General features: G+C 50.4%; 1 long non-coding RNA gene across 1 annotated transcript; it reads right to left on the bottom strand.

The window, feature by feature from the left end:
- Positions 1-389: 389 nt before the first annotated feature.
- On the bottom strand, positions 390-19,786 carry LOC134760463 (uncharacterized). Its single transcript, XR_010137938.1, has 3 exons — positions 19,089-19,786; positions 11,675-11,849; positions 390-2,028 (listed from the first exon to the last, which is right to left on the bottom strand). It is a non-coding gene; the product is annotated as an uncharacterized LOC134760463 (long non-coding RNA).
- Positions 19,787-20,128: the final 342 nt, after the last annotated feature.

Raw genomic sequence — 20,128 nt, 5'->3', positions numbered from 1 at the left:
CCCCTCCCTGCGGCCACCAGGTCTCTCTCCACAGGCAGCTTTTCCTCTCGGCCTTCCCTGGCCTTCCTGTTGGAGATCGCAGCCCTCCCACCCACTGTCCTCCTGCGGCCAGGACTCCCTGACGTATTCTCCATATATCTTACATATTTATGTATTGGATGTCTGCCTCTTTCCAGCAAAACATTGGCTCTGAAAGGGCAGAGACTTTTGCATGGTTTGTTTGCTGTCATTTCTCCGGTGGCCAGAACATCATCTGGCACATAGTAGGTGCCCAATATGTGTTTAATGGATGAATGAGTTGGGACCTGCACCCAGGTAGTTTGAACTAAAGTGAACTAACTAAAATGTACCCTGACAGAAACCAAACCTCACTGAATTGCAAATCATACTTCAGTATTTAAAAAATTTATTTTTACTTTTTATCATGGAAATTTTGAATAAACACAAAGTAGCAAGAATAGTATAACATGTCACCCAGTTGCAACAATTGTCAACCCACGGGCAGTCTTGCGTCATGTGCACCTTCTCCCACTTCCACCCTTCCTGTGTTATTTAGTTTAAAAAGTACCCCAACATTTAGCATCTTAGTAGTTTAGCAAAATAACAGTTCCTGTGGATCAAGAATCTGGGCCCGTCTCATCTGATGGCTCAGCTGAGGGCAGAGCTGCTCATAAGCTCATTCAGGCGGTTGTCGGTAGGACTCAGCTCCTCCAAGGCAGGGGGCCAGAGGCCTCCCTCAGTCCTTTGCCAAGTGGGTCTCTCCAGAGGGCAGCTTACAACACGGCAGTGGCTTTGCCAGGGTAAGTAAGGCGGGATGCCGGGTGGGGGGAGTCCAATTGAGAGGGGAGTCACAGTCTTTTGTGAACTAACCTCAGAAGTGACATCCCAGCCCAGGGCAGTGGCTCAAGCCTATAATCTCAGCCCTTTTGGAAGCTAAGACCGAGAGTTTGAGATCAGCCTGGGCAACATAGCCAGACCCCATCTCTTAAAAAAAAAAAAAAAAAATTAGGGGGGTTTGAGTGCACACACCTGTAGTCCCAGCTACTCAGAAGGTTGAGGCAAGAGGATCACTTGATCCTGGGGGGTTGAGGCTGCGGTGAGCTGAGATTGCACACTGCACACCCGACCTAGGCAACACAGTGAGACCCTATCTCAAAAAAAAAAAAAAAAGAAAAAAGAAAAAAGAAGAAAAGACATCCCATGGCTTTTGTGGTATTCAGTTCATTCAAATCAAGTCCCTAGGTTTCACTTACACACAAGGTGAGAGATTGCACAAGGGTGTGAATGCCAGGAGGGGCCCTAGCCCATGCCTCCTAGAGAAATGTGGGCTCATGGACACAGGGCCCCGTGCCCGAATGCTCACCACAGCATTGCCACAAGCCAGAGGCTTTGTGCACCATGGTGCATCCCCCCAGCCCTCCTGGCCCAGCAGTGCTGTGCTGTGGCATTGCCTCCACCCTGCCTGCCCTGTCCTCTGCTCTTCTGTCTCTGGGCTTGCTCAGCCCCTGCAGGTACAGGCTGAGTTTGTGAGGGAGCTGATGTTCTCAGGGGCAATCTTGAACCGATGGGAATGTGAGTCTGTAGATGAGTCTCTGACCTCTGTCCTATGCCTTCTATGTAGTGCTTCATACAGTCCTTGGTGGGGTCAAGCTGCCGGTGCCAACAGCAGTGAACACCTTTGCTGGGCACCCTGCGTTGTTTCTGGACTCTTCCCCTGTTTTGGCCAGCTTCTGAGATGACCTCTGATGAGCCTCACCTCCAGTCTTCATGCTCTGTGACGTCTGTGGTCTGTTTACCTAGCGGAGTAAGGTGGAGGTGATGGTGTGTGACTCCCGAGGCTGGGTCACCGAAGGCATTGTAGTGCCCTCCTGCGTCTTTTGGATTATCACCCTGGAGAATGCCAGCCGACATGTTGTGAGGACATTCAAGCACCCTGTTGAGAGGAACTGAACCTCCAACTAACAGCCATGCAGATGAGCTTGGAGACAGACCTTCCAGCCCCAGGCGAACCTTCAGATGATGGCAGCCCTGGACAATGACAGACAGCAAACTCACAAAGAAAGCTGAGCTGGGACCACCCAGCCAAGACCCACAGAAGCTACAAGGGATAAATAAAACATAACTGTTGCTTTAAGCCATCTGCTCGTGGGGTAATTTGGTGCATGGCAGTAGACAATAGTGAGACTTTTATTCTCCTACTTCCTCCATCTTGCTTCCTGAGAACACCTCCCAGACCAACTGCCTGCACCCAAGCCTTTGTCTCAGCTCTGCTTTCAGGAGAATTCAAACCAACACAGTCACAGTGAAAACTTAGGGTCAAGATAACGTCCATCCACAAGACACTTGATAAACTGTGGTATTGTTATTCCACTAACCCCAAACAGCAGTGAACATGAGTGACCAAGAACTACCTCAGTCAGCTAGGGGAGGTCCCTAGCACCTAATGTGAAATGAAAAAAATCAAGAAGCAAGAAAAAGAAGGATACCCACAGTGAAACTCTCAATAAAAAGTTTTCAAACACATAGTTCCATTATTTTCACTAATGCTTATGGGCACATATGTATGTAGTGGTAAAAGCACAAAAGCGTTTATGAGATGAGCAAATGCCAGAATCAGAGTAATGGCCACTTCCGGGGATACAAAGAGAGGAGAGACTGGCTGGGAAAGGGATCCAGGAGCACCATGTATTGGAATCCTTGGTGGAGAATTGAAGCCGATCATCTGAAGATGAAGCTTGTTGGTGAGTGCAAAGCTGTGTGTTATATAATTTTCTATGCCTGGCTGCATATTCATTGTTGCATTTAATTTTTTTTTTTTAGATGGATTCTTGCTCTGTTGCCAGGCTGGAGTGCAGTGGTGCAATCTCGGCTCACTGCCATCTCCGCCTCCCGGGTTCAAGAAATTCTTCTGCCTCAGCCACCCAAATAGTTGGGATTACAGGCATGTGCCACTACACCCAGCTAATTTTTGTATTTTTAGTAGAGATGGGGTTTCACCATGTTGACCAAGATGGTCTCGATCTCTTGACCTCGTGATCTGCCCGCCTCGGCCTTCCAAAGTGCTGGGATTACAGGCGTAGGCCACCACGCCTGGCCACATTTAATATTTTTTAAAATGAGGGATGAAACATACAAAGGGAACTTGGAGGTCTGATTCCATTTCAGCTGCTGTTTCTGTGGCCTTCCAGAGCACTTCCCAAAAGGTACCACTCATGGTCGTGCCTCAATAATGACTTTGCATTGGCTGTTCCATCCCCAGCTATGCTTTTCCACCAGAGAGATGACTGACCTCATTCTTGCCCTTGTGTTCAGAACCACAAAACACTGTATATTGTAAAAATGTCCCGTTTGCTTATGCCTGAGTGAATGGGTTTCTGCTGCTAACCCCCTCACCAGGCACAGAGCAGTGGTCTTTGCAAGGATGGGCCTGGGGCCTTTGGGTCATTCCTCCCGAGAAATGCTGCTCAGGCCTTTGACCAAGACACAGGAAAAAGGGAGCAGAGATGCAAACACAGATATGCAGCAACCGCTCTGCCCAGATTCACCTCGGCTTCCCCCTTGGCACTTGCTATTTTCACAGCTCTCCAAGGCCATTAGTGATAACTGTGCCCTAAGTAGGTCACAGCGATTATCCCCCTTTTAGGGGCAATCATCATCATCATTGTGAGGCCGCAGGTTGGTGTTTAGTGTCCTGCTGTTCCACGAACTACTTGGACACTTGACAGGCCCCATCAGCACAAAGCCCTTCAGAGAGGCCGGGGGCAGCAATCTGCTCTTTCCTTTTTCCAGAAGGAACAGAGGTTGAGAGAGGGTAAATGAACCCCCTGCCCTGCCAAGAAGAGTGTCAAGTGGGCTTTGGGGAGGGGATGAGTCCCCCTCAGACACTGTGAAAGGATGGTGTCCTCTGTGCCCAGGATCTGGTGTCAGCACCACTGACCACCCCCTTCCTTCAGAGAACGTCTCCTCTGTCCCTCCATGTGGTCCTGGGGAGGCTGCTAGGCCAGCTTACCACCACCCTCCCTGCAGTGGGGAGCAGCCGGTCCAAATGGGATCATGAGCCACAAAGCACAGGAAGTTATAAATCCAGTGGTGCAATCAGAAGCAGAAAAACAAAACTCCCAATCCGAGTGTCTCAGTGGACCACAAGATAAATTCAAGTTGGCAAGATAAAAAGGAAGGTTTCACTGAGTGTTATTTAAGAAAAACAAGCAGGCAGGGCTCAAATTGGGAACAGAAAGTGTGGGGATAAGCAAAGCTCTTCTTATTGTACGTCCCACAGTTTCCAGAGAGGAGAACAACAAAAATGCCTTGAGCACTTGACGTGAGGACCTGGAGGAAAGGTTCAAGAGACCAAAGACTTGCAACCTGGAGCAGAGAAAAGCACAGCCTCGCTCTGAGGCCCCCCCTTAAAGGCTGTGCCCTGGGCCCTGCTAGGCCCCACCCAGGTCTGGCCCTCGCTTCCCTCACTGTTACACATTTGCCTTAAATTAGAAGCAGACCTGCACACAGCCGCCCACCCGCTCCTAGGGGCTGACACCATATTTAGTCTGCCATTCTTTTATTTTTTTTTTTTTTAGATAGGAAAATGGAGACCCAGGAAGATGCACAAACTTGCCCACAGGTCCCAAGGCTGGCTGGGACTCTGTGGGACTTGAAGCCCAATGCTGGAGCCCACGTCCCTCACTGCTACTCCCTGCTGCGGCCCTGACTCACCCCTTCCAGCCTGTCCACTACTCTCAGCCCTTCCAGGCTGCCCACTACCCAGCCTGATGCTAGGTCCTAAACCTGTGGGCTCCGGCCCAGCCCAGCTGTGTGTGGATCATGGAGTTGAATGGTGGCTCACTGGTCTCCCGCTCCCACCCCTGCCCCCACCCACACACTGCTAGTTTTCCTTCTAGCAGTCAGAGGGATGCTGTTGAAAGCCATCCTCCTTCCTCCCCACAAACCCTCCAGGGCTCCCACCTCCCTCAGGATGAGGCCAGAGTCCTCCCACTAGCCCCCGTGAGTGCTCTGGCCTGGTGGCATGCCCGCTCCCCTTGCTGCCTGCTCATTTCATTCTGGCCACTCATGGTACTGCCTCAGGGCCTTCGCATTGGCTGTACCCTCTCCTGCAGTGCTTTTCCACACTACACCGACAGAACTTGCTCTCTCACCTCCTTCAGACTTTGTTCCACTGCAACCTTCTCAGTGAGCCTTCCTTGAGCGCCCTGTGGTGGAGAGGTACAGAAATACCCTCTAGGGTGGGAAGAAAAGCAGCCAGCCTGGGGCCACAGTCAGGGACTCAAGATGTGCCCTTATGCTGCTCTGATCCTGCCCTGTCTCAGGGTGTGCCCTGCTCTCAGATGTGCTGGCCGCTGATGACCACTCCCACTCCGACAAGGAGCCTGCAAAGGCTGTAGCACCCAGGGATGAGGATGAAGCATTTTTATCCTTCCCACCATAAGACAAAGTAGCATGCGTAAGAAGCCACGTTGGCTCATTTCTGCTTGAACCCCTGACTCTGTGACAACGTGCAGATCTGTGGAAAGATGCTTTGAAGACAAAACAGGATGGAGCGCACGGCCCCGCACGTCTCTTGCCTGAGTCACTTGATTCCTTAAAAGAGAAGAGCTCTAGTCCTTGCCTTTCTGACAGGCTTAGTGACGATGCCTCTGCCATCTATAACCAGAGGTGCTCTTACATCCACACCTTGATGGGATGCTGCTTCAATGTAACTTCTGAGCAAGTCTGATATGATTTTGCACTTGCTGAACTTCCACCACCTGTATGTAAGCTGTGGGCTTCAACAGAACTGCCCCCAGGCAGTAGACGTGGTCTGGAGTCCTCAGACTCCTGAATGAAATGAACTTTAGTTCTTTGAAATCTTGATTTTGTTTTCGTTGTCAACACTGGGAAATCGGGCTTAGAGGGGCTTCCAGGGGCCTCTTTGCCCTCCAGTTTTCCTGGCCTCCCCTTGTCTCCTGACTTGCCCTTATGTTTCTCTACCTTCCAGGAACCCAAGTTGCTAAGCTCCTAGCTCCAGCCTGTCCCACCAGCGGGGGCTCCAAGGGGCTCAGGCTTCCCAGAGTCCAGTGCCCACATGGCAGACAAACCCACATCGTGTGTCCGAGTCTCCTGGCCTGGTTTAGGCATGTGATTACGCTCATGGGGTCTGTGTCTCTTGCTCGGATTTAACCGCATACCCTCCCAACCCGCCAACTAGGTTTCAGTGCAAGGGAAGGCCAGATCCCTGTGTTATGTCTGACCCACACACCTACGTGAGCGCATGTCTGTGCACATGGAGCGTGTGTCTGGGGTCCCGATGGCAGTGCTTATACAGGAACCTCTGTCCAGTGAGTGGGCACACATGCACGCCCTGGGTATCTGGGGCTAGAACTCCCAGGAGTGAGAATGGGGTAAGGGGCGGAGAGTCCTTTACAGTGGGCCACCAGGGCACCCCCACTGGCAGCATGGACCCAGCCCCTCAGGTGGCATCGAAAATATCTGGAGCCTAGGTTGAGGGTATGAACGTCCCCAGGGAGAAGGAAGGTCATCAGTGAATGTAAAGTGGGCAGAGTTGCCCCTTCCAGGGGAGTGAGCGAGGGGCACATCTCGTCAGTGCTGGGTCCACCGAGGGCTTGGGGGCTGCCATTAGCCCACGTGGTGCGTTGTGTGAAGGAAGAAAGCGCCCTCTAACGGTGGCTGCAGTCCCAAGGGTTGCAGGGCTTGGCTAGCAGAGTATGGACTGAATGTCAATGAGCACTGCGCCTTTGGCAGGATGCCCTTGGGCAGTGCACAGCCTATACCACTGTACAGGGCATCCGTGGGGGAGACGGGACTTGTGGAGACACATTAGACCAAGGTCAGCTCCAGTGTGAATGGGGGAATTGAGAGAACCCGAGGGCAGCAAGAGGTAGAGAGGCATCCAAGAAAGGCCCAGAGGATGTGTAGGCTGGGTCCCCACCAGCAGTCACGTGAGTGCCTGTCAAGACCATGAGTCAACATCCCAGCACTTGGGGTGGAGTGGGGTCCACACACTCACTCCTCTGGTGCCACCACAGCTCGGGGGGCCTCTTGTCTGCACGCTGAGCCAGGACTGGCCAAGATGGAGGGGGCCAAAGAACAAGAGAGCCCTGCTCTCCAGTTAAAGAGAAAATACGCACCCACACGGAACATGTTTAAAAATGTTCTTCACAAGTTAAACCTAGAGTCACCATATGGCCCAGCAATTCCACTCTGCGGTATCTACACAAAAGAATTGAAAACAGGTGGCCGGGCGCGGTGGCTCACGCCTGTAATCCCAGCACTTTGGGAGGCCGAGGCGGGCGGATCATGAGGTCAGGAGATCGAGACCATCCTGGCTAACACGGTGAAACCCCGTCTCTACTAAAAATACAAAAAATTAGCTGGGCATGGTGGCGGGCGCCTGTAGTCCCAGCTACTCAGGAGGCTGAGGCAGCAGAATGGCATGAACCCAGGAGGTGGAGCTTGCAGTGAGCCGAGATCACGCCACTGCACTCCAGCCTGGGCAACAGAGCGAGACTCTGTCTCAAAAAAAAAAAAAAAGAATTGAAAACAGGTATTTGAACAAAAACTTGTACACAAGTGTTTACAGCAGTACTATTCATAACAGCCGAAAGGTGAGAGCAGCCCAATCGTGCATCCACAGACAAGTGGTAACAACTGCAGATGTGGATCCAAGCTTGAACACTTCTTACCTTCTAGACCCTGGACAAGTTCTGCAGCCTCTCGGACCCTCAGTCTCTTCATCTAAAAAATGGAAACGACAGTGCCCAGTTCTTGGGTGGTTGGGAAAACTAAGCCTACATACATAAGGTGTCAGAGAACCCTGTAGGTCCTCACGGATGTACGATATACCCGTATGATGGGATATTATTCAGCCACGAAAAGGTACAAGACAAGTGGAACTTGAAAACACTATGCAGAGGGAGCACAGCAGTCACAAGAAATCACATACGTTCCACTTATATGAAATATCCAGAATAGGTAAACCAACAGAGACAGGAAGTAGACTGCTGGGTGCCAGGGGCCAGAGGAAGGGAGGAGTGGGGAGTGACAGCTCATGGGAATGGAGTTCCTGTTGGGGGATGAAAGTGCATGGGAGCTAGATAGAGGTGATGACTGCACAGCACTGTGAATGTACTAAATGCCGTGAAATTGTTCACTCTAAAACTGTTAATTTTATACTGTGTAGATTTTACCTCAATTTAAAGAAATCTCATGCCTGAAATCCTGACACTTTGGGAGGTCGAGGTGGGAGTATCACTTGATCCCAGGGGTTCAAGACGAGCCTAGGTAACACAGCAAGATTCCATCTCCAAAAAAAAATTGGAAAAATTAGCTGGGTGTGCTGTCATGCACCTGTAGTCCCAGCTACTGGGAGGCTGAGGCTGAGACAAAAGGATCCCTTGAGCCTGGGAGGCTGAAGCTGCAGTGGGCTGTGACCGTGCCACTGCACTCCAGCCTGGGTAACAGCGAAAGACCCGCCTCTCTTAGGAAAAGGAAAGATCAAGAAAGCAGATGACCAACGGCCACAAACATTTGCAGAGCTTCTTGCAGACTAGGGAACACAAGGCTGGCGTTTAGTATAGTCACCAGCTGGCCTCATAGAGAACAGTCTGAGCCCACCTCTCCCTGATGGGTTGTGGGAGGCCTGGGGTCCTGGAAGAAGGCCGTGTGGCTCAGGTTAGAGGCTTGGGCTATGGATCCCTAAGTATGAACATATCTGCAGACGCCCCCTCCCCCTCTGCCGCAGGCTCCTGAAGGAGGTCTGGACAGAGGGGAGGAGGGCCAAGGGTTGGCCGGTTTTGAGGGTCAAATAGCAAGCACTTGGGTCTGGCCAGGTCCAGGATGAAATGCCAGATTTTCCATCTGCTGGCTGCATGGATAGATCCTGCAGTTTCCCAAACCTCCAACTCCTCACCAGCGAAATGGAGCCAATAATTCCCACCCAGCAGTAGGGTGAGGGAGAAAATGCACGGAGGAGCCTGGGTCTGCAGGCAGGTGTGGAGGGCAGGTGCCTGGCTGGTCTGGTGGCCATCCTTTGATTACTTTTCAGAAGCAGCCGGAAAATAAGGCTGAAGTGCCCAGAATAGAAAGCCAGGCCATCCAAACATAGGTTTAAAAAATATAACCGGGAAAAATCAACTTCCTTATGTTCACACTCTACCTCAGGTGTATTCATGGGGAAACGGTGAGAGGTCTGGAGGATGTTTGCAGCTGCTGTGGGGGGTGGTGGTGGGGGGTGGTGGGCAGGAAGCCCTCCCCACCACCGCTCTCCCTGTGCGCCCGATCCGCCCGCCGTGGGGCCCAGACACACTTCCTCCTCTCCCTCTGCTCTCTGCTCCGAGGGCAATTTGGCATCTGCCGCCTTCAATTAACATTGCAGACTGGAAATGGGGGCCTAGGGGAAGGAGGTGGGCGGCAGCGGAGAAAAACAAGCCCACTGTGTTGACAGCTGGGCACACCACCTGCTCCAGCGTGGCAGGGAAGTTGAGGACCGCAGAGCCAGGAGGGGGTGAGGGAAGGCTGTCGCACACACTGGGCCTCTGTGCCCCCCTCACCGGGTGCACCCCCAGATGCAGGCTCTGTCCCAGTCCCTGCACCAGGACTGGCTTGAACAGACCCCTCAGCCCTCTGATGGGAGGAGGGAAGGCAGGATGCACAGAGGTGGGGGTGTTTCTCCAGCCCTCTCTCTGCCGGGCTGAGTCTTGCTGGTTTCCCTTGATGGTGCACACACCAAGGCATCCTTCACTGAACTCCCTGCCGTTACCGTGGCAGGCAGGCTTCTTCCTGCTGCAACACTGGCTGCTACCCCAGATAGTGCCTGGGTGGGTGACTGCGTAAGGAGAGCGGCTACCTCCGGCCCTACTGCCAGGTTCAGCTGGGTGGCGCTGGGCCTGCCTCTCACCAGGCACAGTCTTTGAGGACAGTGACCAATGACTAACCTTGACGATGACACTGGGGCCAGGGCTGATGTCTGTGTCTGGTACCTTATGTATGTGGGCTTATTTTCCCAACAACCTGAGAAGTGGGCACTGTCATCCCATTTTCCAGATGAAGAAACTGAAGGTCTGAGAGGCTGCAGAACTTGTCCAGGGTCTGGAAGATAAGAAGCTTCAAAGCCAGGCTGGGGCCTGCATCTCAATCGCCTAATCCCAGCACCTTCTGGTTGTTGCCCAAGCTGCCCTTGGGGAAGTCCAGAGTTAAATGCAGTGAAGGCAGAGTCATGGACCATGTGTCCAGGGACCTGGGCAATGCCATAGTTTGAATACATCCCCCAAAGTTCATGCGCCATCCCCAGAGCAGCAGTACTGAAAGGTGGAGTCTTTAAGAGGTGAATGTATAAGAGGTGAATGCCCTCTTGAATGTATTAATCCATTCATCGATTCATCATCAATCCAATTCAACAATTAATGGATTAATGGGTTATCAAAGGAGGAGAGCTGGCAGCTTTATAAGGAGAGGAAGAGAGACCTGAGCTGGCGGGTGGGCACGCTCAGCCCCCTCGCCGTGTGATGCCCTGTGCAGCTTTGGAACTCCACAGAGAGTCCCCACCAGCAAGAAGGCCCTCACCAGATGTGCCCCCGACCTGGGATTTCTCAGTCTCCAGAGTTGTAAGAAGTAAATTTCATTTTGTGTAATTTACCCAGTTTCAGGTATTCTGTTGCAAGCAACAGAAAATGGACTAAGCCCAGCGGTGAGATGATGTTGGCATCACAGAGCTCTGTCATGAGCATCCACAAGCAGCCTAGGCTCTTCAAGCCTCAGTTTCCCAGCTAGAAAATGGGCCAGACAGAGCCCCTCATGGGGCTGTTGCAAGGATAACATGGAGACAATGGGTGCAGGGTGAGTGCCTGGGATGTAGGGAAGGGTTCCATAAAGGATCAACCTCTTGCTTCCGCCGCCTCCTTTTTTTCAGGATCCGTGAGACTCTGGACACAAAACAGCTTTGGGACTCAGTTAGCAGCATCCAGGGAATGAGAAGCATTGTAGGGATTCTGTCCAAGTCACTGACTCAGAGGTGGTGGAAAATTAAGCCCCAGTAGGGCACTGTTTTATCCCGTATGTGCATGTGGGGAAGCAAATCAGGACCCAGGAAATCTGGATTCTGGAAAGATAAGACAAGGCGCTGGAGGAGGTGCCAGTCTACTTCAGAGTGGCCCCAAGAGGCACTGTTGGGCTCCCTCAGACAGAGCCAGTTCCATTTAACCCGCCCCCTGACCTAGTTTGGTGTCTCTATGAGAGACACTCTGCAGAGTGCAAATTGCTCTGAACCAACATCAGCTGGGCCAAGTCAAATGGGAATGAGGTGCGCATGGAGGGCCTTCCCCACGTGTGTCCATACGTACAGGTGGGAGAGCGTGTACAACCCACGCACCCCACCTCCAGGCCCATCTTCTGGGCAAGCCATCCCCTCCCTGGGCTGCTTCCTCATTGAGTGAAGTGCTTGGATGGAAACTGAGTTGCTTGCATCCTTTCCCCCCAGAGCTGTCTCTTCAAACAATCTCCCATGGAATCTCAGCATAAAGAGAAAGTGGGAGCAGAGGTGGGGTGTGTGGGGCCCTGGCCTCCTTCACAGGCCAGCTGGGACCCCACAGAGTGCAGCTGAGCCCCAGCAGAGGTGAATTTCCTGGGCCCCTTCCGGGCCTGGTGCTGTCTGATGGGTACCTACCTGTCCTGGTGATGTCACCCCAATGCTGTCACTGGAGGTTTTGTGTCCAGCTCTGGCTCAGACCTCAATCCATCCTGCATGCGTCTGGTGACCTTTGGCATCTGCGGGGACACGCCGTGCTGAGGCTGGGCTGGAGGGAGGATTACACGGCTCATACGCTGTTGCCAAACACATCCTGGAGGAGAAGAGAGAAAGAGCAAAATAAACAGAGCCATGTTCACCTCTCTGGTGCCCGATGAAGAAAGCCTTTCCTGAAATAGCTTGGCCACAGATCCTTGTGGAAAATCCCCAAGTTGAGAGAGGGATGCACCCTCCTGTCTCCTGTAGAGAGTAGAATGCCTCCCATCTTCCGTCCCCCCCAGATCTCTGGGCACTTAGGGAAATAACCTGTTTAGCAGTAGTTCTATTTTTTTAGCAATTGGGAGGGTCTTGTGTATAGAAGAAAGTGCAAGAAAATTAAGTCATCTGGACATATTGTCAAAAAAAATCATGAAGGACATGGGGAATCAGCTCCACCCCTTTCTTCTGGCATGATTTTGGGCAATGTCACTTTAGCCACTGAGACTTGACCTATGTGATCCAGTCCGTGGAGTCCTGCAAATATCTATTAGGCTCCAATCACCGCATCTGGCCCATGGAGGAATCAGAACATTTCCTTTCTTCCTCCTGTAGGTTGCATCACAAGCAAGGGGCTAAGTGAGCCTCAGTTTCTGCATCTGTAAATGGGGGTGTGTGCTTCATGACCAAGGCCTCTGAGAGCTAACATGACCCCAGTGTCACCCTCGGTGCTGTGGACCACTGTATGCACAGGAAGAAGCAGACTGGGAGGGACTAAGCAGGGAGGAGAAGAGACGTAAGACATATGGGGAGATAGGGAAAGGAATAGAGAGGGCCAGGCAGAGACAGACACACGGTGAAATATGGCGGAAGACAGACTGGGAAAGACAAGGAGAGAGACAGGGCCCACCAGCGATCAGAGAGAGACACAGATAGAAAGAGACCAGAGAAATGGCAGTTACAGAGACAGATGAGGAGAGACCAGGGAGACACAGACAGGGACACACACAAGGACCAGCAGAGGCAGGAGAGAGAGGAAAGAGACACACAGAGAAACAGGGAGACACAGAGGCAGATACAAAGAAACGCAAAGAGATACACCGGGAGAAGCACGCATACACACAAAGCAACTGTTGTCCTGGTTTCAGGTTTGTGGGTCCAGGCTCCAGTGAGGTACGACTATGCCTGCACCCTCAGCTTCCAAGCACTTCCCCTTGTGCCCCTGAGTTGTCTGGAGTGGATTTCTGTTTCTTATAATCCAAGCATCCGGAGTCAGATGACCCCCTCTTCCAGCACCCAGCAGGCTACCTTGGCCCACTTTGAGCCTGGCCTCTTCTGCTCACACATCCCTCCTGCCCAAACATCCTGGGCATTTTTTTGTTTCATTGAAGAAAGTTTTTTGTTTTGAAATAATTTCGGATTTACCAAAGAGTTGCAAAGATAGTACAGAGAGTTTCCATGTACCTTTCACTCACTTTACTTAGTGTTTACATCTTACAGAACCATGGTACTATCCTCAAAACTAATAAGTTAACATTGTTAAAATACTATTCACTAAACTATAGACTTTATTAGGTTGCCACCAGTTTTTCACTAATACAAGAGTCAGAAAACTCTTTCTGTAAAGGACCAGATAGTGAATATTTTCAGCTTTGCAAGCCATATGGCTACACAAAAGCAATGACTGAAAATACGTAAATACCAGCCTGGATAACATAGTGAGAACTCGTCTCTATCAAAAACAAAATTTTAAAAGATCAGCCGGGTGTGGTGGCGTGCGCCTGTGGTCCTAGCTACTTGTGACGCTGAGGCAGGAGGATCACTTGAGCCAGGGAGGTCAAGGCTACAGTGAGCTGTGATTGCACCACTGCACTCCAGCCTAGGTGACAGAGTGAGGCTCTGTCAGGAAGAAAGAAAAGAAAGAAGGAAAGGAAGGAAAGGAAAGAAAAAAGGAAGAAAGGAAAGAGAAAAAAAGAGAAAGAAAGAAAGAAAGGGAAAGAAAGACAGACAAATGAGCATGGCTGCATTCCAATAAAACTTTATTTACAAGAGCTGGCAGAGGGCCAGAGTTGGCCCATAGACTGTAGTTTGCTGATCCCTGATCAATGTTCTTTCTCATTTCCAGGTCTCACATTGCCTTTAGTCGTCAGTTCCTCGGTCTTTCTTTGTCTTTCATGACCTTGATATCTGTGAACAGTCCTGGTCGGGTATTGTGCAATATGTTGCTCAATTTGGGTCTGATATTTTCTCATAATTAGATTGAGGTTATGCATTATTGGAAAAGCTACCCCAGGAGTGATGATGTGTCATTCTCAGTGCATCATATCAGGAAGTACATGATGTCAATGTGGCTTATTACTGGTAACACTGACCTTGACCTATTGGTTACAGTGGTGTTTGCCAGCTTTCTCCATTATAAAGTTATTATTTTCCCGTTTGTAATTGATAGGTATTGGGGGAAATACTTTGCATCTGTGCAACTCTTGTTTCTCCTTAAACTTTCTCCTACGAGTCTGAGCATCCATCGGTGGGTCTTCCCTGCAGCAATTGTTCCTGTGGTGTTCAGATGGTGATTTGCTGTTTCCCTGGTTCCTTCCACATTCATTAAAGGGAACTCCTCTCGAAGGAAAAATGGTCCCTTCTTCCCCGTTTACTTATGCAATCAGTTATTTTTATCAGTATGGATTAATGGATGTTTTATTTGATGAGGTAAAATCCAATAGTATAATATACCTGGATGTGTTGCTCGACTGTTCCAGTTTTGACTCCTGGGAGTTACTTCTGGCTGGCTCCCACATCTTCTCCACAGTCCCCTCTTTTTTGAGCACGTCTTGACTTTCTGGCACCACTTGATGCTCCGGCCTCATCTGGTACCTTCCGTGCCCCAGCCCTGGGCTCCAATGCTTCTCGGGAAGGTGCAGGCACTCTTGCCCCGACTCCTCCTCCTTCTTCTTCTTTTTTTTTTTTTTTTTTTTGAGATGGAGTCTTGCTCTGTTGCCAGGCTGGAGTGCAGTGGCATGATCTCGGCTCACTGCAACCTCTGCCTCCCGGATTCAAGTGATTCTCCTGCTTCAGCCTCCCAAGTAGCTGGGACCACAGGCATGTACCACCACCCCAGCTAACTTTTTGTATTTTTTAGCACAGACGGGGTTTCACCATGTTGGCCAGGATGGTCTCGATCTCTTGACCTCGTGATCTGCCTGCCTTGGCCTCCCAAAGTGCTGGGATTACAGGCCGCCCAACTCCTCCTTCTTCCTCCAGGGTACTCTTCCTCCCTCCCGATGGCCACTTCCTCTTTGCTTCCTCCTCCAATGTGTAGACCTACCTCCTCCACGCAGCCTCCTCCCCTCCAGCCAGCCCTGGTCATGCCCGCTCTTCCTCCTGACCTATCATGGCTCCGGCTGCTTGCCTGGCTGGTCCCAGTTCAATGGTATCCTGTCACCCACCTCATGGGTCTGTGGCTATCTCCAAGGGTGCTTCTGAGGCCCCTGAGCTGACCTCTGGGCTTCCCCTCAAACATTGGGGACAGGCTGCTGTCCTCCTAGCCTGAGATGTCACCTCCAGGAAAGCATGGCTGAAAACCATGTAGCAGCATCACTCATGGGTGCACACCACTGTGGTAGACAGGAACTGAGAGGTGGCCGGGGCTGCACCTCATGGATGGAGGTTGCCAGACAGTGGCGGTGTCGGCTTAGAGGTGAGCCTGCTGGCAGGAGCTCCCGGCCACACGGAGATTGAAGTGACTTCAGAGCTCTCTTCACTCCTCCCTTCCTCTCTGGTCTCCATGCCAATGTGGCTAAGGACCATTTCTTGTGCCTGAAGGACATTAGTCAAACTTGTTTTAGTTTGTTCACTCATTCCTTCACCATTCATTCATTCAACAGGTATTGAAGCATCTACTATGTGTCAGAGCTATTCTAGTTGGAGGCACAGCCATGAACAAAACAGGCAGAAATTGCTGCCAGTTCTAATAGGGAGAGACAAACAAAATAAAGTGTGTGTGTGTTTGTGTGTGTACACTCACGTGCATGCAGTGGGAGCTATTCCAGGCTTGTGATGTTGAGGGTCTACATTTTTGGTCAAAAGAGCCTTCACAAGTTTCTCTCAGGGGCAATGGATCCAGCTGCTTGCTGAGGTTAAATCAGCAGCAACTTAACATGGCTTTATTTAGCATGACGATTCTTCACTTGGGTCTGAGCAGCCCCATGACACATTTTCATTTTCTCCCCTTTCAGCCCCTTTGAATGGAAGTGCTTAGAAACCTGGCATATCAGAAATACAGGAGGGGCCTTCAAGGACATCTAGCTGAGTGGTTCTCAAACCAGGGTCCTAGGAACCCCCTGGGTCCTTGTGTGGGCAGAGGGGGAGCACTGTGAAGGGAGAACAACCACTCCTCAGCTTCCCTTCTACCAGAGCAACTCCTTTTCACAAACGGGGCTTCTGTTTGGGATTTTATTTGGAGAAAGGGATTCTGGTGCTAAAAAACAAAGTTGGGTAACCCCTCATTTTACTCTTGTGAGGTAAGGTGGCATCCGGGTAAGAGTCCAGACCTGGCATCAGGCTGCCTGGGCTGGATCCTGGCTCTGCAACTTCCAACTTATTTAGCTCTCCAGATCTCAGCTTCCTCATTTGTAAAACGGGTTTGTAGCAATGACTGCTTCAACAGGGCTTTGGTGAGGGCTGGAAGCATAACCTATAGCAGACGCTTACCAAGTCCTGGTAAGTAGGCACTAAATCACTCCTATTTACAAATTTTAAATCAAAAAAGAGAAAGAAGTGATACCTTTTCTTAAGAACACTCAAACACAAGAGAATCCAAAAACCATTTTAGAAAATTTCAGCTGGGCATGGTGGCTCACGCCTGTAATCCCAACACTTTGGGAGGCCAAGGCTGGTGGATCACCTTGAGGTCAGGATTTCGAGACCAGCCTGGCCAACATGTTGAAACCCCATGTCTACTAAAAATACAAAAAAAAAAAAAAATTAGCCGGGAGTGGTGGAACATGCCTTTAGTCTCAGGTACTCGGGAGGCTGAGGCAGGAGAATCGCTTGAACCTGGGAGGCGGAGCTTGCAGTGAGCCAAGATCATGCCACGGCACTCCAGCCTGGGTGACAGAGTGAGACTCCGTCTCCAAGTAAAAAAAAAAAGAAAAGGAAAAAAAATTTCCAGCCATACTCCCAAGAGTAACTACAGGTAAAACAGTTTGGTATATGTTCTTCCAGACTGTTCTTCTATACATCTGCAAATTTGTAATATATATGTTCAGAAACACTTTTTGCAAAAGGATATTTCACTCTCCATTCTGCTTTGTAATTTGCTTTTTTCACTTAGTAATATATCATGGGTGAGTTTCTTCACCTGTTCCAGAGCCTGACCACATTCCTCTTCATGGCTGTGTATTATTCCATCACAGGGACCTTCTGTGATTTTTAACCAGTCCCCAGCTGAAACATGTTTAGGTTGTTTCCAAGTTGTTGCTATCACAAACAGTGCTGTAATTAACATATTTGTACCTACTTCTTTGAATTCTTGAGGTTTGCTGCAGGATAAATTCATAGAAGTGGAATTGCTGAGTCAAAAGGTTTTCCCATTTAACATTTTTATAGGTACTGGCAAACTGCCCTCCAAATAGATTGCACCAATTTATACTCCCATCCATAAAGGAGGAGAGGGCCCTCTCTCCACCCCCAGTCAATGTTGGGGATGACATTCTCTCTGTTCCCTGCCCTGTGACAGATGAAAAATATTGTGCTTTTTTTCTTTTCTTTTCTTTTCTTTTTTTTTTCCTGAGACAGGGTTTCACTCTGTCACCCAGGCTGGAGTACAGTGGCTCAACCACGGCTTGGCTCACCGCAGCCTCAGCCTCCTGGGCTCAGGTGATCCTCCCACCTCAGCCTCCTCAGTAGCTGTGACCACAGGCACACACCTTCTGCCTAGCTAATTTTTGTATTTTTTTTTTTTTTTTTTTGTAGAGACAGGGTTTTACCATGTTGCCCAGGCTGGTCTCGAACTCCTGGACTTAAGCGATCTGCCTGCCTTGGCCTCTCAAACTGCTGGGATTACAGGCATAAGCCACCGCACCTGGCCTGTTTTACATTTCTTCAATGATTCATGGTGCTGTCTGTGTGTCCCAGTGTTTCCTGGCCATTCATAGTCTTCTCTTCTGTGAACTGCCTCATCACATCTTTTGTTTTTGAATGAGGAAGCTGAGGTCCAGAGAGGTGCGGAGGTTTATTCAAGTTTGTAAACTCCAGTTCTCCCCACTGTTCCTCTTGCCATCTGTCGTGTTGGTGGCTCAGTCTCCATTCATTTCTCTTTTAATAAAATAGTACCTGTCCGGAATTTGATTCCCCCACAGACAGAAGCCGAGTCAAAGCTCCAAATTTTCCTGGAGGAGAAATCTCATTAGAGAATGAAGGAAGCAGAACCAGGAGGGGGAAGAAGCTCTGGATGAGATTTTAGGGAAAGTCCTAGCTCAGGCCTGAACCTGGGGGCAGCTCTCAGGTGTGAATTCCACCTCGCCTGTCCTGCGTGGAGGCAAGGAAGCAGAGCAGTCCTGCTTCCTCACAGCTCAGGCTGGCACAGGTGGCCCCAGGGAGTGCAGAACAGGAACCTAGGCTCTGTGGGAGGGTCTTCTCTGAGGTGACCAGGGGCTCAGGAGTGAGGCACTAAAGTGCATAGTAGCTGGGCACAAGGACATGTTAAAAAGTGATGTGAGGAAGTCTGGGAAGTACACCAACATTGTCCTCTACTGTACCCCCATTTTCTTTGGGGATCCACTCCTCCCTTACCCCAGCCCAGCCTTTTGGGTTTCAGTGGAGCCTCAAGAGGGAGCCCTGCCTGGCTCAAGCAATTAGAACATTCTCTCCCTCTGGCCGTGACTGATTTAGGGTTGGATCCACAACACAATCTGTGCCAGTGGAAGTCAACCCAGCAACTGTCTGGGGAGAGCAGTACTTGGTTCATTTTTCACTGCTGTATAGCACTCCACTGTTTGACTAAGTCTGGCTTTATGTACCCCTTCACCTGCTGGTAAACATTTGGGTGATTTCCGGTCTTTCCAGTTACGGATGGTGCTGCTGAGAATTGCTAAGAACATTCCTGTATGCATTGCCCAAAGCATGTGTACACCTGGGAATGAAATGTGTACACCTTGGCAAGACAATGCTCCATTGTTCCCCAAAGTGCTTATAACAATTGACACATCCACCAACTGTGGGTGAGCTGTTTGGAGTTTTCGCCAAACCACGATAATGTCAGATTTCTTACCCTTTGCCAATTTACTGGGTGTAAGAAGATAGCTCACCCTGGTCTTCATTTGCATTTTCCTGATTAATATGTATATTCACCACTTACCACTCAGGTTTCCTGCAAAGTTATTTCTTCCCGATTCCTCTCCCACTGTCCTTTCTCACATAGAAGTCAGCCACTCTTCTTTGTTTAAGCTCTTCCTTCTGTCTGGAAATGCCCCAAGGAAACTTTCCGCCCACGCTTCCACACCTGGTCCTGATGGCACCTCCTCCAGGAAGCCTCCTTTGATTCCCCTGTAAGGGGCAACTCCTCCTCACGGTCCCTGAGGACCAGCACTGTGAGATCCCTGAGGACCGAGTCCTAAGTGTGTTTCCTCTCTCTCCTTCCCACCCCAACCAGGCTGATCAGGTGACTTCTCGAAGAACAGGCTCAAAATGGTTTCTGTTTCCCTCCCTCCTACTTTGGGTTTACCCCATGCTCGTGACAACAGGACGGGCACAATTATGGATTACAATGTCAATGTGAACCAATAACCCAAAGCATTGCCCCCACCCTCATCCCCACAGTGACTTGCCAGAGAAATCCGGGCAGGGCTTTTCACCCCTGCCACCTCCAAAGGAAAGCCGGTGGGCACTCTGCTCACATTTTCTGTGCCTGTCGTAGAGAAGGATGAGCATGCCCATCCATCAGCTTGTCCTGGGAACACCCCAGTAGCGGGAGCGCCTCAGCTTTTCATCCCTGCTCATCTCCACCCTCGCAGGCTCACCCCCAGCCTTAGAAACGGGCGACCGTTCCCTGGCTCTGACTCAGTGTGCGGTGTTTATCTGCCTGCGAAAAACCAGAAATTATAAAAACTCAGAGAAGGCTGCACCTCTGCCAAAAAAGATGATGCCACTTCGAGACACAGCTCTCCCTGGGGCTGTGGGGTTGGCAGCTGCAGTGTTCCCGAGGTTTCAATGAAACTGAATGCCCCAAAACAATGCATGCTGATTTGCAAACCTCAGATGGAACCAAAATTTTCATTTCCCCCTCCATGCACTACAAAACAAAACAGAGATTTTGGCTCAGAATTTTGGCTCAGCTCCCAAACAGCCCAGTGTGAACCAGAACCCAGGCGTCCCCACGGGGTCTGTGTGTCGGGCTCT

Source organism: Pongo abelii, chromosome 19 (genome assembly GCF_028885655.2).
Source record: "Pongo abelii isolate AG06213 chromosome 19, NHGRI_mPonAbe1-v2.0_pri, whole genome shotgun sequence".
Lineage (NCBI taxonomy): Eukaryota > Metazoa > Chordata > Mammalia > Primates > Hominidae > Pongo > Pongo abelii.
Note: the sequence above shows the minus strand (reverse complement) of the source record. Positions and strands in the feature narration are given on the sequence as shown.